Source organism: Podarcis cretensis (assembly GCF_951804945.1).
Source record: "Podarcis cretensis genome assembly, chromosome: 5".
NCBI lineage: Eukaryota > Metazoa > Chordata > Lepidosauria > Squamata > Lacertidae > Podarcis > Podarcis cretensis.
The window spans coordinates 55042538-55060186 of record NC_137174.1 but is presented as its reverse complement, the minus strand read 5'-3'; positions in this window follow the sequence as shown (position 1 = coordinate 55060186).

Below are 17649 nucleotides of genomic sequence, written 5' to 3'. Positions count from 1 at the left end.
TTGTGAAATGAGCAATGTAGTAAAAATGAGTTTGTATCCTATGAAGTCATATCCAGAGTAGACCCACTGAAATCAATAGTCAAGTCCATTGTAGATGTAGTTTGAATCTGACTAGTGGTCTTTCATAGATTATAGCAGATTACCCAGGTTCTCCTTCCCAAACCAAGAGATTCCAGGAACTGTGCAAGGAACCTGACACACTAAAAGTGCTTCCCCCTATTCCTGACTTATGCTCCCCCTCTGAAGCAAATGTCAGCAAACTGAAGGTGTCACCAAACTTTTTAGGCCCATGGGAACATTTGGATTTTCAAGTGCTATGGGTGCCACCTTTTCTAATCACTTCTCTTAACCTTCCTCCAGATCACCTCCTCATACAAAGTCAGAAGTAGACAAATATGTTGGGCTTAGAGGCTTTGTGGGTATCAGGGAAAGATCTCAAGGATATCATTGCACCTATGGATGTCACAATAGTGACCCCCACTATAATTGCTGCTAGTTCATTCTGAATAATTCATTTCCATTTAATTTTAATACCTACTGAAGTCTCTTGTAAGGTGGCCATTAACTTTGATGGTGCAGGACCCAACTCATGGTCTTCTCCAAGATTACAGACAATTTCCACAGACTAGTGTGGCTTTTGATCCACCATAAATCAGTGTGTTGATGTGTGGTGCACTGATCTATTCAGTAGTAATGAGAAATGACAAATTTTCCACAGATGCCTGATCTGCTAATGGACAGCTCTGAGGGTGATTTAACAGGCTGAGTTTTTCAGCTGATAACAAAATAGTGCCTGTGACCTTTTAGGGAAGAATGATGAGGAGAAAAGTAATACAGTATGGCATATATTGCCCAGCAGAGATATAGGGTGAATCAACATACCCCTTCCTACCAAGGCAACCTCATGGCACAGTACAATTAAAAGCTGACTAGGGCAGCTGAAAGAAAGGAAAATTTGCAGTCTGACAGTTACAAAATCCTCAGCCTTATCCTAATGTTGTAACTGTCTTTTGCTGACATATCTGTATTTGTCTCACAACCTCTGCTTTGTCTGTTTACAAGAGCATACAGTCAGAGGCTGCAGCAGCTCAGCAAAGCCTGATAGGAAGATGGGGAATGGATGCATTTATGGAACAATGAACCTAGATTACCATCAGTGCAAATGAGAACAAACACCAGAGCCTTTTCCTTCCAAGAAACTATTTTTGTCTAGAATAAGAATACATAAGAAAATAATTTATCATTTTCGCACACTTTTGTAGTTCAAGCAAGATATGCAGAACTCATCTGAGAAATTTTTGCTAGCCTTGAATTTCTATGGTAACTTCAGACCAATGGCCCTTAAAAATCACTTTTTGCTTCTGTTTCAGTAATAGCCACATTCAAGCATTCAAAGACACACACCCAAGACCCCTCCCCAATATCCCCCATCCCCACATGCGGCCTTTGCACATTGAACATGAATGTCTGAAGGGTGCTTCTCTCTAGTTACAGTTCTCTCTGAATATAGTTGGAAGCCTCCATGCCCTTGGCAATTCTGTTTTCTCAGGCTAAGCAGAAAAACAGTGACTTCCGCTGACCTGTGAGAAGATCAGAGGAGCACAGGCAAAATGAGGATGCTGGAAGGGGCATTTGTTGCTTGAACACCCAAACAGGGCTACAGTGGTACCTCGAGTTACAAATGCCTCAGGTTACAAATGCTTCAGGTTACAAACTCCGCTAACCTGGAAGAGTTACCTCGAGTTGAGAACTATGCCCCAGGATGAGAATGGAAATCGTGTGCTGGTGGCGCAGTAGCAGCAAGAGGCCCCATTAGTGAAAGCATGTCTCTAGTTAAGAACAGTTTCAGGTTAAGAATGGACCTCTGGAACAAATTAAGTTCATAATCAGAGGTACCACTGTATTATGACACCAATATAGAACTTTGGCCCAGAGCAACTGTATCCTACTTCTGCCTCCCCTTTCACGCACAGCTCTCTCTATCAATTCAGTAGCAAAGCGAAGGAATAAGAATACCACCGCAGATCTTCAATACTGAACATTCAGGTTAGTAGTGCTAAGCCAAAATGATTCAGTTGGGTTTTTCCCCTTCAGCAAACATATTCAGCTTTGCCCCAAACACTTCCCCTTTTCAGTCATCTTTTAGCACTTCTTGTGAAAGTGTGCACTCATTCATTTACATAGCCCTCACTTTCCATCAATCACATAATTGCATAGCCAAATCTGAATGGTCACTTTGTGATGCCATCCGATTGACTGAGGAGTCTTCATTATGTAGGATCACCAAAGTGATTAATCTGGGAAGCAGAAACATCAACAGTCAGAATGAAACTGTGGTGCTGGCGCAGCAGCAACCATAGGAAGCAACCACACATAAAATGACCAAGAAGATATAATGAGTCAGATGATCAAAAAGCTACTTTCTACCTAGAACTTGGGACTGAAGAATATTTGATGCAGCTCTAATACAGGTAATGATTTTTCAGCAGAAGAATTAAGCCAAGTTCCCAATGTCATGTGTTTACACCTTTGCATACTTTTAGCTGACACTGATTCATCTACAGCTATTCCCCCACTTCCTTTTTCATGTGAAAGATTAGATTTTATTTTTATTTTTCTCTACATCCATTGCTGAAATATTCCTCAGCCCAGTTTTAAAATATTTGTCGAGTGATTGTTGCTTAGAAAATGTGCGACTGGGGGAATTACTTAAAAAAATTAAAGTAGAAGTCATATTGAAAACGCATACAAATGAATACTATTCTGTGTTTGGAATTACAATGCATCAATAATTTAGTGGAGAGAGAGAGAGAGGTGGTGTATTGCAGTACAGATTAAGCCATTGGAAAAAGGCCTCAGGCTACTGGATTATTTTACTATGTTTCAACACTGTCAATCATTCATAGTTTCACTAGCTTTTCTTTTGTATTGATGATATGACCAATTTCTTATTGGTTCATGTTCGTTCATTTTCACTGTACAGACCCTGGAAGATAAGGGAGGTATTTATGGGTAGCATATGATAACTAAGATAACTCTTCACAGTAAACAAGTGGGAAGTGCCAGAGCTCAATGGCAGAGTACATACTGTGCATACTAAAGGTCCCGGATCCAATCCATATCTATGGGCATGGTTGGGAAAGACTCCTTCCTGGAGAGCTGCTACTAGTCAGTGCTGGCAATAGTGAGTTAGATGGACCAATGTTCTGACTTAGTATAATGCAACCATGTAGCAGAGTCAATTTATATGTAGTGGTTCAAATCTGAATCCTGTCATCTTCAGATGGATGTTACAGTGGGGTGATGGCGCTTACATGACCTCTGCTTGGTTGCATTACTGTGTTTATGGAATGTAGAGGGCAAGGGGGGCTGGACAGTGCAGGGCAAATGCCCCAGCAGAGCCAATTTGGTGCTTCTGCCAGTGTGCCTGCACTACACCAACCTCCCCATCTCCTCTCTACATCCTGGTAAAGCACCAGGAATATGACCAACCTACCCTACCTGCTGGGACGTGGGTGGCGCTGTGGGTTAAACCACAGAGCCTAGGGCTTGCTGATCAGAAGGTTGGCGGTTCGAATCCCCACGATGGGGTGAGCTCCCATTGCTTGGTCCCTGCTCCTGCCAACCCATCAGTTTGAAAGCATATCAAAGTACAAGTAGATGAATAGGTACTGCTCCGGCGGGAAGGTAAATGGTGTTTCTGTGCGCTGCTCTGGTTCGCCAGAAGCGGCTTAGTCATGCTGGCCACATGACTTGGAAGCTGTATGCCAGCTCCCTCGGCCAGTAAAGCGAGATGAGTGCCGCAACCCCGGAGTCGGCCATGACTGGACCTAATGGTCAGGGGTCCCTTTACCTTTACCCTACCTGCTAATGACTCCATTAAAGATACCCGTGTTAAGGTAAATTTATCTTAAGAGTAACACAATGTTTAGCTTCTAGACCAAACTTCCCCATCTGGTCCCCTCTGGACGTTTTGTTCTACAACACCGAACACCCCAGACCATTGGCCATGCTGGCTTGGAATGGAAGTTGGAGTCTAAAACATCTGGATCCAGAGCACTAGGTTGGGGACATTTGTTCTATATGACTTTCTCAAACTGACTTCTGTAATATGGGCTTTATGCGACTGCTATTGAGTTTTTGGTGAGATCAAAAAATGAATTTGAATTATGAAACATTTCTGGTAGCAGTTAAATATATTTACTTCTGTGGGACCCGGAAAAGTCAAACACGCATAACTCTTTGTAAAGGGTTGATTTGCCATCTTGCAAATCATTAAGTATCTCTCTAAAATAAAATAAAAATGGGAAGGAAACAAAAGTTCAGTGTAAGCAAAGTCCACATGACTAGGGTTGCTAAGCTCACTCTCATGAGAGTAAGTTCCATTAAACTTTAGTGGGCCTGACTTCTGAGTAAACATTATAAATTATTGTCTAAAGCCAAACCTGGCAGCAGCTTCTTAATTCCATGGATATCATTATATTAAGGAGATTTGTGTGCTACCATATGTATCTGGACATTTAAATGGAAACCTTTCTCTGACTACATTTATATCTCCACTTGTTTCCAGTTCACAAAACATCATCCATATGTATGAGGTGTAATTCATATCAATTCATAATTATCTGGTGTAAAATTCATTTTCTCGGTTGTTCGAGTAAAGTAAAATATTCAAAGGGAAAACGAAATGGCCATAATAAAAAAAAAAAACAGTTCATAATAATCACAAAGCACACATTGTGTTGAATAAACTATCCCCAGTTCCCCTGGCAAGTCTACATCACATTTCTTAACAATCTGCAAGCATGGTTAAAAATAATAATAAAATAAATAAAATAATAGCTGCAGTACACTTGTGATTAAAAATATTGCTTACTTGCTATTCCAATCAACCATTATTCTACAGCTTACTGAGGTTCTGAAAAATGGAGACTAGTTATGATACAATGCAATAATTAGGTAATTTTATGAATGAATTAAAGTATAAATCAACACAGCCAACAAACTGAGGCACTATTAGTGGGTAGTTCCCTAGACCAGATGGGTGGGAGATTGCCTGCTCTTGATGGGGTTACAATTCCTCTGAAGGAGCAGGTTTGTAGTTTGGGAGTACTCTTGGATCCTTTGCTGTTGCTCGAGGCTCAGGTGGGCCTCAGTGGTCTGGAGTGCCTTCCATCAGCTTTGGCTGGTGGCCCAGCTACACCCCTATCTGGACAGGGATCACCTAACTACTGTTTTCTTTGCTCTGGTAACCTCAAGGTTAGATAACTGCAATGTGTTATACACAGGGCTGCCTCTGAAGATGGTTCGGAAACTTCAGTTAGTGCAGAATTTTAAAATGTGGTTGTTTATATTTTGATTATTTTGTGGTTTTATATTTTGATTTTGTTCTGTGAACTGCCCTGAGACAGCATGTACAACAAACAAACCCATTAAATCAGCAAAACAATTAAACAGCAGTTGAAACCAGAGGTTCAAGTCAGGAGATTAGCTTGCGTGTCGAGGTCCCCCAAGCCACCCCTAAATAATTCACAGTTCACACATACTTTTGTTTAAGGATTTTGGCATAATTTTGGCCACAACTTTAATAAAATACATAAATGTGAGTGGTTGCTTAGGCATTGGTTCCGACTATCTTCCCCTGCCTCGGGACAAAACTGACTTCCAGATTCCAGCGAAAACCAGTAAGGGGAAACAATATTGGGGAGAGCATGGAGCCGGGCAGCAGACCCTCACCCCCTCCCTGCATGCTCCTGGGGACTTGTGCAGCCCTAAGCCCCATTCAGGGACACAGAGAAAAGAATGGATTCCTGGATTCCTTTAATGGAATTCCCTTGCAGCAGCAGCATTGGAGGGGCAGGCACTGCCAATCCTTACCCATCCACCAACCAATTTTTTAACCAATGTCTAACCGCAACCTTACAAGTTGTGACGATTTGCTACGCAGTAGGCAAAAACCAAATGGCACCAGCCAATCAGCCAAATGGACAAAATTCCTACTAGGCCCCTGCCCCAAAAGCAGGCAACCCCATGACAGGCATAGCAAGGTCAACCAAAATCCCTAAATTAGGGAGGGAGGATGGGCAGATGATCCAGTGCATGCAACAAAAGAGCCCAGTCAGTGCTGCGTGACTTAATTTTATAACCTTTGGTCCGTCCCCCTAAATGACAACACCAAAATTTGCCCAGTAACCCAACTGCCCAATCACTACAGATGGTCATCCAAACTAACCTGCCCAGCAACAGAGGGGTGGCCTGCCAGACCCCATCGCAACACGTGCTCTCTATGAATGAGAATATGCTTTCTCTGAACAGATGTGTCTTTGAGATCTGGCAAAATGTCAGTGCTGATGAAGTTTCTCATATTTCAGAAGGAACAATGTGTCCCACCAGTGTCACCAGTGTCACCAGTGAAAAAGTCTGAGCTGGACAGACCAATGTTCTGACTCAGGATATAGTAGATTCCTGTGCTCCCTAAGGAATGACTGTATCTGCTAAGAATTTAGCTGCACTGACATGTTGACATTTGGAGAGGACAGAGGAGAGTCTTGCTTGTGTTTCAAGCCACACGTGATTATCATGCAAAGGAACCTGTGTCTTTGGTTATTAAGATATATAAAAGTGTAACTACAACAATTATTGAAGTATCTGAATAGCTGGGATTTTATCTTGAATGTATTCAAGGGTGAATGCCTTTGAGCTTTGCTGTTTCACCCAGCGAAACCTGAAAATGTGCATCTGCTCCGCAATGCATGTACTTTGGACTACAATGCCATTGTAAAGGGAAAGGAGCCCAAAGTACCTTAGCATTAGCCTTGTTACTTGATCCATTGAAGAACACCTACAAGATGAATGCCTGAACTGCAAGAGCTGTTCAACAGTGAAGCAGACTGCTTTGGGAGGTGGTGGGCCCTCCTTTGCTGCAGGTATTTAAACTGAGGCTGCAGAACCATCTGTCAGAGATGCTGTAATGATGTCCTGCATTGTAGATGATACATTGAGCAGACGTTGGGATTAGCTGACCTTCAAGGTCCAGTTGAACTCCAAAATGCTGCCATTCTACGATTCTATGAGTTTAGAAAACAGTTATTCCCAATTAAACAAAGAATTTTGTAAACCAAGGAATGATGGATTGTCAACCATATTTCGTACTGTTCTTATTGGTTGGCACCAGTCTGTCTTGGGAGACGAACTATTATTATTTTATATATTATTCACCCTTTATCAGAAGGTGCCAGGTTGGGTTACAGCAATATACAACACAGCATTAAAAACAGCTTAAAACAAGAGTGAAAGACAAGCTTATGAGGCAGGCTTGAAACAACCATTAGATGCAGTTATAGTCAACCCAACAATGATTATTGTTTTTTAAGGCTTAATCAAGAGCTCCTAATTAATGGCAATATAACTTTTTGTTGTTGTTAGAGCCATAGTGTGCCTGGGACCAGCAACAAAGGAAAGTAAAGAGGAAAATAAGCTGTCTCTTCAAGCTGCTAATCACCAATTTCTTTTTTCCACCTGGTTCCCAGAAGGGACACAGGAAAGTTTATAAATGCTGCCTAGTTATTATTAATTAACTGTTGTTGTTTCCTAATTAATTGGAAGCTGCCTCACAAACTAAAGATTCTCAATGTGTGGCTCTTGAATGCCAAAGTTATCCAGGAATTCTGGACAATGTTTGCAGTTTAAAAAATATTGCACAAAATATGTGTTAGTAGGGAAATCATAAAAGAGAAGCCTATAGGCATCAGTATTCAGAATAAACAATCTGTTCATTCAGTGTCAATTATGAACGGAAGTTTTCTTTTTTTAAAAAAATCAGTGTTCTTGGTTTCTGCCCCCATATTAAATTTAGTTCTCCACCTTTCTGCAGTGATTTGTGGTTGTTGTTGTTGTTTTAAAAAACTGCATGAAAAATTCACCAGCATTTTAGTAAAAAATTGTCCTAATAAATGCATTTCTGTATGTAATGTTAGCTACTGTACACTTTTTTTGGCAAGCATTTTTCTTGATATAATGCATGTTTGTATGTTGTCTTGATTAAATTAATGCTTCATTTGGGTAAAGTGTTGCGGGCACCAGTCGCAAAAAGGCTGTCATAAGGGAAGTTGGCATAACACAAAATGGCTGCCTGGAGCATGGCTTGACACAAACTTATTTTCCCCCCACCTCACCCTCCAACAGCCCCATGCTTGCCACAGGAAGTCAACTGTCCTGCTGATCCTGACTGAGATATCAAACTACTGATCTCTACCCCCCCCTTTTTCTGTAGGTTTTCAATGTTTTTGCTTATTTTGAAGTTTAATAAGCAGAATCTATAAAACATTTGAATTGTATTACATATCTTTCACTTTTATTGTCAACTTTTAAAATTCAAAACATTTTAGCTCAAAAGTATGCTTAATAGAACCTCACTATACTTCAAGATACCAATGTGTACAGTCCAAAATATCTAGAGGCTGAGGGAGCAAACAGCAGTAAATATCAATTTTAATTGATGGTTATCATTGACCTCTAATCCAATCCACTTTGGGTTAGGTGACATTGTAAGGAAGCCCCCTCCTTTGGACAGCACAGCCACAAAACCTCCCTCAATGGCACCCACAGGAACGATTTCTTGCTTTATTTCCACTCCAGGAACTCATTAGTCTTGCTGAGGTAATTCCAGACCACCTCTCACCCTAAGTGCAGAAGCTCAGAGATGACAGCTGTTTCACCAGGGTTTGGAAGCCTGCCCTTAGCTAAGCCATTTGGAATTCATAATGTATATCCTTCTCCTGGCTCCTATATTCGTGCCGTCTGCTGGAATGGCAGAATTCCCACTCAAAGAGGTGGAAATGCCACTATTGTTGGTGGCACAAATGCCAAACAGAGAATGGTTTGGATGAGTGATATGTCATTATGTCAACGAGTTCCTTCTGTAACACATTAAGCTGGGAGAGTTTGTTGGTTCATACCTAACAAGGTACAATTAGGGCTGTTCCAAATGTTCATTCACTTGGATTTTCAAGTCAAAATTTGTTAGAGGGAACAGATATATTTCCCTTAAACATAGTAAAGTTTGCTCTTCCACCCCCCCCCCCAAATATAGCTGCATGAGTGGGGGGGGGGGGAATCTGTATACTACCATGGCTTTCCCTATCAGCTGAACTGGCTCTATAATCCCCTACCTTCAATTCCATTTGCCACAAGAACATAGATAGAATATTCCTTCCCATTAAGCTGTTCAATTTCTTCAGGTTCCTCCAGACAATATATTTATTAAGCAGTCTCCTGATTTGCTTGCTCAAAGTTTACACAGAAGTTAGATTATATCACGTCTTTATTGAACACTTGTTCTGATTGGTTTGTGAGGTGGTTATATGACAATGAGAAATCATAATGATATGCTTGCAGGATGTCTTTCTTCCTGTTAAACATTTGTTCATTTCACCATTTCCAATGCATTCCTGCTTTGCTTTTAATCGCAAAACATCATTTTCTTCTTTAAGGTAGATTTGTTGTGCTAGGGTGACAGAGCTCTTCAACCCACTTTAATTGTGCAAACCTAAATTTCCTGGTATGCCCTTGAATCATTTTTGCAAAATACTGAAAGTCTGGAGATGCTTTGCATCTCAATACAATTTACATTCTAATTAAACAAGTGACAAACATTGGCATGGAACCAATAGCAAAGCTTCCATTGATCAGCATAGTTTTGGGCTTCATGCATTCATGGACTGGTTTTGTCTTACAAGTGCACAACCCAAAGCAGTTATGTTCAGTATGTTGCCAGCAACCTGACAAGCACCTTGATATTGTTTGCATATTTTAAACGTTTTAATCTACAAAACATTAAGAACAGAGTAACAGGCAGTGCACAACAGTGTATGACTCATGCAGGGCTAAATATACAGTGAAATAATAACAGCCACTTACTTACAGACCAGAGAACCGCTGAACATTCACCATCTTCCCCATGCTTTACATTTCAGCAAGTCCTTCCAAAAATGAAAAAGTCTCCATTGTTTTTGTTTACACACATAATAAATGGAAACCATATGACCATAGAATCATCATATTTCACCATTCACCATCTCAAAAGCATACTATGATGTGTCATTTGTTCCTGTAACATTAACTCTCACACACTACCTTGATAGCCTTGAGACATTAAGAGCACTTGAGAGGTCTAGTGGGCAGCAGCTTCCATTAAAGTTGTTTGTAATAAAACATTTAGTCATTTAGTCATGTCCGACACTCCTGTCTTCCACTGCCTCCCATAGTTTGGTCAAACTCATGTTAGTAGCTTCGAGAACACTGTCCAACCATCTCTTTATCTGTTGTCCCCTTTTCCTTGCACCCTCAGACTTTCTCTACCTCAGCATCTTTCCCAGGGAGTCTTCTCTTCTCATGAGGTGGCCAAAGTATTGGAGCCTCAGCTTCAGGATCTGTCCTTCCAGTGAGCACTCAGGGCTGATTTCCTTAAAAATGGAGAGGTTCGATCTTCTTGCAGTCCATGGGACTCTCAAGAGTCTCCTCCAGCACCACAATTCAAAAGCATCAATTCTTTGGTGATCAGCCTTCTTTATGGTCCAGCTCTCACTTCCATACATCACTACTGGGAAAACCATAGCTTTAACTATATGGACCTTTGTTGGCAAAATGATGTCTCTGCTTTTTAAGATACTGTCTGTCTAGGTTTGCCATCGCCTATCTCCCAAGAAGCAGGCATCCATTGCCAATCAGTGTAGTCAGTGAGCGTGAAGAGACAAAGGCAGCTTCTTGTGTTCCAAATACACCAGTATGCTCACTTTTCCACAGCATATGCTGGTGAATTCCCAGGGGTATTGGGCTGCATTAGAACATATTTTTAATCCAGTCTCCCCCAAACAGGTGCCTTGCAGATGTTTTGGAATGCAACTCCTATCAGTCCTGACCATTTGTCATGTCAGGGGGGGCTGTTGGGAGTGGTAATCCAAATCAATTGGAGGGCACCAGGTTGGGAAAAGGTTCCATAATTTCCTAATAGTTTTCACCATTACAGATCAATAACACACCTCTCATAGCCATACAATTCTGGTCCACAGTGTATACATTATTATTTTTTTACCTTTAAAAATATATGTTGGAAACAAATGAATGCAAAATAATTTCCTGCAGCGACTTGTGCTAAGGGAAGTAAATAAAGAAAAAAATATTGTTACAGTGACAGTAATATTAGCTGCCACCAACAAAATCAGTCAATAAAAGCACTTCAGAAAGTTAAAAAGGCAAATGAATGAATAAGTCTTTCCTTAAATTCAATATTCCCTTGTATAAAATATTAGGGCTCAAGTTCAAATTGCCTCCTCCTGAGTATAGTATATTTTTCTGTTTTATCAGCAGTCTTGCTCTCTTACTCCTCGTAAATTCATTTATTTACTCTAAACTGCAGTTGGTTGCCTGTGCTTGTCAGCACATAGCAACTCCATAGTATACACTTCATCAGCCCTAAAGCTCTTGTTTCATAGATCGCTGATCCCTCCCTACATCTTGAAATACATAAAACCTCACAAAGACCTTATAGGTTGTGGGAGTAGTGCCATGGCAATGGAGCAGAGCCCACACCCTCATTCTCCTTGGCTGAAGCCAACAGTTGGGTCAAGAATTTTGAAGTGACTTTGGCACAACTGAAGTTTCCAATTAATGGCACGTAAGGATGAACTATCCCAGGTAGTGTGGTTGCTGACCTTGAGCCAGACATCCTGGAGAGTGAAGTCAAATGGGCCTTAGAAAGCACTGCAAATAACAAGGCCAGTGGAAGTGATGGTATTCCAGCTGAACTATTTAAAATTTTAAAAGATGATGCTGTTAAGGTGCTGCACTCAATATGCCAGCAAGTTTGGAAAACTCAGCAGTGGCCAGAGGATTGGAGAAGGTCAGTCTACATCCCAATCCCAAAGAAGGGCAGTGCCAAAGAATGCTCCAACTACTGCACAATTACACTCATTTCACACGCCAGCAAGGTTATGCTTAAAATTCTACAAGGCAGGCTCAAGCAGTATGTGGACCGAGAACTCCCAGAAGTGCAAGCTGGATTTCAAAGGGGCAGAGGAACCAGAGACCAAATTGCAAACATGCGCTGGATTATGGAGAAAGCTAGAGAGTTCCAGAAAGACATCTATTTCTGCTTCATTGACTATGCAAAAGCCTTTGACTGTGTCGATCACAGCAAACTATGGCAAGTTCTTAAAGAAATGGGAGTGCCTGGTCACCTCATCTGTCTCCTGAGAAATCTCTATGTGGGACAAGAAGCTACAGTTAGAACTGGATATGGAACAACCGATTGGTTCAAAATTGGGAAAGGAGTACGGCAAGGCTGTATATTGTCTCCCTGCTTATTTAACTTATATGCAGAATTCATCATGAGAAAGGCTGGGCTGGATGAATCCCAAGCCGGAATTAAGATCGCCGGAAGAAATATCAACAACCTCAGATATGCAGATGACACAACCTTGATGGCAGAAAGTGAGGAGGAATTAAAGAACCTTTTAATGAGGGTGAAAGAGGAGAGCGCAAAATATGGTTTGAAGCTCAACATCAAAAAAACGAAGATCATGGCCACTGGGCCCATCACCTCCTGGCAAATAGAAGGGGAAGAAATGGATGCAGTGAGAGATTTTACTTTCTTGGGCTCCATGATCACTGCAGATGGTGACAGCAGTCATGAAATTAAAAGACGCCTGCTCCTTGGGAGATAGGCGATGGCAAACCTAGACAGCATCTTAAAAAGCAGAGACATCACCTTACCAACAAAGGTCCATATAGTTAAAGCTATGGTTTTCCCAGTAGTGATGTATGGAAGTGAGAGCTGGACCATAAAGAAGGCTGATCGCTGAAGAATTGATGCTTTTGAATTATGGTGCTGGAGGAGACTCTTGAGAGTCCCATGGACTGCAAGAAGATCAAACACATCCATTCTTAAGGAAATTAGCCCTGAGTGCTCACTGAAAGGACAGATCCTGAAGCTGAGGCTCCAATACTTTGGCCACCTCACGAGAAGACTCCCTGGAAAAGACCCTGATGTTGGGAAAGATGGAGGGCACAAGGAGAATGGGACGACAGAGGATGCGTTGGTTGGACAGTGTTCTCGAAGGTACAAACATGAGTCTGACCAAATTGCGGGAGGCAGTGGAAGACAGGAGTGCCTGGCGTGCTCTGGTCCACGGGGTCACGAAGAGTCGGACACGACTAAACAACAACAACAAGGATGAATTTCTCCTGTTTTGCCGAAGCAGAATGAACAAAGTGAGAGAACAGCAAGTCTAACTTTTCTAATTAAGTTATACCAGAGATAAATAATGTTGATGCCTCTTGGGAAATAAGGAAATGAATGCACTCACAAGACCCATTGATTACATGCTGCCATGGGTGTCGCTTTCTGATTCAGAGATTGTTTTAGCTGTTCATGCCACACATCTAACACACTGGAAGGGTCAACAACTGTCAGAGTTAAATGTTGGCTCATGATCCTATATGGGCAGGAGATAAGCCAAGGTAGAGATCGATAGCAAACTTTGGAACCACCCCCTGTCCAGGGAAGGTGATAATGAAGCAAGATGCATACTGGTCATGTTCAAGGTAACAACATCTTCAGGAGAAGCTGAAGACTAAGGTGCTAAGAACCAAGTCATTTTCTCTGGGTATAATCAATAGGGAACATGTGTAGACTAGGAATAGGTAAAAAGGAAGTACTGGGGACGGAAAATCAACAGTAGAGCACAAAGATAAATAAAATAAAACATGCAGCTACAGGCAGCATGCAATCCATGGTCATTAGCACCAGCAGCACAAAACTGAGAAAGACCAGAGTCAAAATAGGTGGGGGGGGGGGTTGCCCTGGCTTGTAAGATAAAACTATGGATAGATACAAAATATAGACTATGAAATAATATGCAGCTGAAAACGTTGACAATAGGACCCATGGAGGGGATGGGGGGAAGTCTCGAGATTCAGATAAATCTCTTTATATGGATATGTATTTGGTTTTGTTATAAATTTATATTTGTAAAATCAAATAAAAATGATTAAAAACAACAACACTAGGCCTTTTAGAAGTGATTGGGCAGTGATTTATTTATTCCATAAAATTTATGCACAACAACAACCCTCAAAGTGGTTTACAAAAAGATAAAACAATAAAATCAAGGGAAAATACTTTAAAACATATTTTTTTTAAAAAAAAACAACAACAACACAGATTAAAATTACAAGTTTCTAAACATCTGGGTAGGCTTCTCTAAACAAGAATGCTTTGTGCATGCACTGAAAAGAGTACAATGATCTCACAAGGCAGGGAGTTCCATTTATGAATATGCCTGCCCTATGCAAACGTTAAAGTGCAGATTTCATGTTTACACGAAAAGCCAAACACGGCAATCCCGTGTCACTTGTCAGTTTACGTAGATTGCAGACTGTAGGGCTGAGTCAGCAGGCTGCTCACTGTTTCTTACTGGAAGGGGAAGGGAAAGGGAAAGGGGGAAGGTGGTGAGGTGGTCAGAGTGATGCAAATGTATCGGCAGGAGCACTCGATTGGCTCCCTCAGTGCATTTGCACCACGTTGCCCTCCCCACTGCTTTGCCCTTCCCAGTCCCTAATTTAGCAAAGTTTCCATTAGTATCTGGAAGACTGCCTACGGTACTTCCCGACAGACCCTTTTGGCTATTAAGATTGGAAGAGGGGGCCCTTTTGGTAGCTCCACCACCCTCAGACATTTTTTTTTTGGGGGGGTGGCCTAGTGAGAGGGCATTCTTTATGGCAGCTTCTAGGATGTGGAATTCCCTTCCCACACAGGTGCATTTGGCACCTTCATTGTATAGTTTCCACCATAGGCTGAAAATCTACCTCTTTACCCTGACCTTAGACAGTTGAGATATCTATTGGCAGGGCCCCACCCTATTCCTGTGACTGTGATTTGTTTTAAACTAGCTTTAATCTTAATTTTAAATTGCTGCAACCTGCCCCGGGACCTTAGGGTGAAGGGTAGATAAGAAACTTTAATAATAATAATAATAATAATAATAATAATACATACATACATACATACATACATAAGCTAAACTTGAGTAGTTTTGTAACTGATTAAATGTACAGGAGGAAATCAACGTCATGCTGTGGTGAAAGCCTTTCAGTTTGCGAGATGGAACAATTTCTCTCTCCTCCCCCTTCCCACTGTTCTGAAGGTTCTCTTGAACCCCCAAGCCAGTTTTGGGAGATGCAGGTGGAGGAGAGAAAGGGAACGCTTATCACACAAGCTGAAACCCTTGCATAGGGTTTGCGATGATAGGACGCATTTGGTGAATCCTGCTCTAAAATTACAATTACAGCTAAAGGGCCAGATTAAGCTACTGAGTTCCAACAAGGTTCCAGCAAGGTCTTCCACTAGTGCAACAGGGCTCCCCCCTCTCCTCTACCAGTATGCCCCCAAATTGTTTCTGGGGGGGTCAGGGAACTCCCCAGAACAATACTGGGGGAAGGAGAGGTGAGATTGTTCTTTCTAGCAAGCTGAAATTCCTTCAGCTTTCCTGTACTGAGATACCTAATTAGACGTTTAGGGAGCAATCCTATGCTTCCTAGAAGATGGCGTAAGTTGATGGAGACCTCCCTCTTTTTCCAGCAGAAAAAGGGATCTGCTGTGAAAAATATTTCAGGTGTTCCACCAATGGTGAGGCTCGAAACAGGATGCTTTGAAGAAGGTGTCAGGGGCGTGTTGGGGTGAGCAGTGGCCATAAAACTGCAGGATCCTCAGTCTCCTAGTTTTCCTAGCAGCTTATGACAAAATGGGCCTGGAGCATAGTAAATCCCTTCACCTTGGAATCAATGGGATAAGGGGAGAGGATAAAGCGTGGAAAGAATCCCCCACTTCCACCAGCGCGTGCTGCCCTGGCCAAAGCGAGCCAGCAGGGCTTAAAAAGTGGTGGTTCCCCTGATACGTTTCCTCTCCACCACCCTGACTTTGGGATTGCTCCATTAGCCTATCTGTCACTGGACTTTCCCCTGCAGTCTCTGTTCTTTCTCATTGGATTTCTTAATTGTTTGTTTCGCTGTTCTTTTCCTGCTGCGACTGACTGCTCTGATTGTTGCAAGCTGCCGTGAGCACTTAGTGGCAGAAAGGTAGGGTCTAAATCTTTCCAGGGATGAAATAGAATGAAATAAATGCTGCATAGAGATAGTTATCTATGACTTTCAGCGGCTGTTTTCTGTAGCTGCCTTTAAAGCAATTTTGGCACATTGAGCTTTAAATTTCATAAGCACTCCCCCGAGCACCCAGGCCCAGCTTCAGAGGGAAACAGCTATTAATATTAACAATCTTCCTCTCTTGGAAATCTTTGCCACCACTTTAATTTTATTTGAAATAGCAGAGCTGCTTTTGCATGCAAGATTCTCTTATGCTTTTAACAATGGAGTCATAAGGCCTAATATATGTAAACCTTTCTCTCTTTTTTTCCTTGCAAAAACATCAGATTTTTTGGTTGGAAAGGGAGCACTGAGCCTCTGGTCTCCTTCAGCCAACAAACTTTATTTTCTTTCTTCAAGCTCCAGTAAATCTGATTTGGGAATGCCTTCATTTCATGTTGTATGCCTATATGACTGTTTATTTAGTTGTGAGCTGATTGATTGGGAAATAAGTGCTTTTCTAGTTGGCGATTTAAATAATGAAACTTTATTAGTGATATATGTGACACATTTAACAATGCTAATCTTCTGAACTGCTCGGTCTAATTCACTTGGCTTTTCTGGCAGGCTATAAACAATGGAGGTTTGTGGGGAAGTCTCTAATTTGATGGCTTTAAACAAAAAGAAAGAAAGAAAATAGAAGCAACCAATTTAGAAGCATCTACAGAGTGCCACCTAGTGGAAAGGAGTAGAATTGAATGGGAAATAAGCAAAACAATGTGTGCTTGTCTCCTTGGGTCCGCCTTCATCTATTTATATTAAAAAATAGTTTTTACAAGGTCACACTTATAAAGAAGAAGTTTAATCTATTCACTCAGAACTGTTGGCTAGCCATCTGAGAATGTTAGTCATCTAGCTGTTTGCATTGCAGAAAAATGTGATAATGTAGTTTCTGGTGCACCAGGCAATAAATATTCAAACTAAGCACAAGAGGCCTATGGGAATTATGCTTTCTTTTGTTTATTACTGTCATGGACCGGCTGGATGCAGAGGAATGGTAGGTCACAGCAGCTGAGGAACCCCCAAGGGAAGAAGGCTCAGAGCCAGGGGACTGGTTGTGGGATGACAATGAGTGGTTAGAGCAGGGAAAGGGAGCAGAATGAAGGGAGGAGGTGTCTGAAGCTGAAGAGGCAACAGGGTTTAGTGAGCAGAAAGAGCCTAAGGCAGAGAGCAGTCCTGATTCAGAGGCTGGAGATGAGGCAGGCAGGAGCCAGAGATGAGTCAGGCTGGTGATGAAGCCAGGCTGTTTACCCCTACAGCAGCGACCAGCTTCCCTCCCCACTGGTCTCCCAGAACACACAGATAAATGAAAAGTGCAGAGAAGAGGGCAGGGATTGGTTGAGCGCTAACACTGTTTCTGGTCACTTGGGGAAAAAAACCTTGAGAGTCCTCGCAACTGCCTCATTGGGGCAAGACCTACTGGGAAGAGATGCTGTGATCACCAGGCCTGCA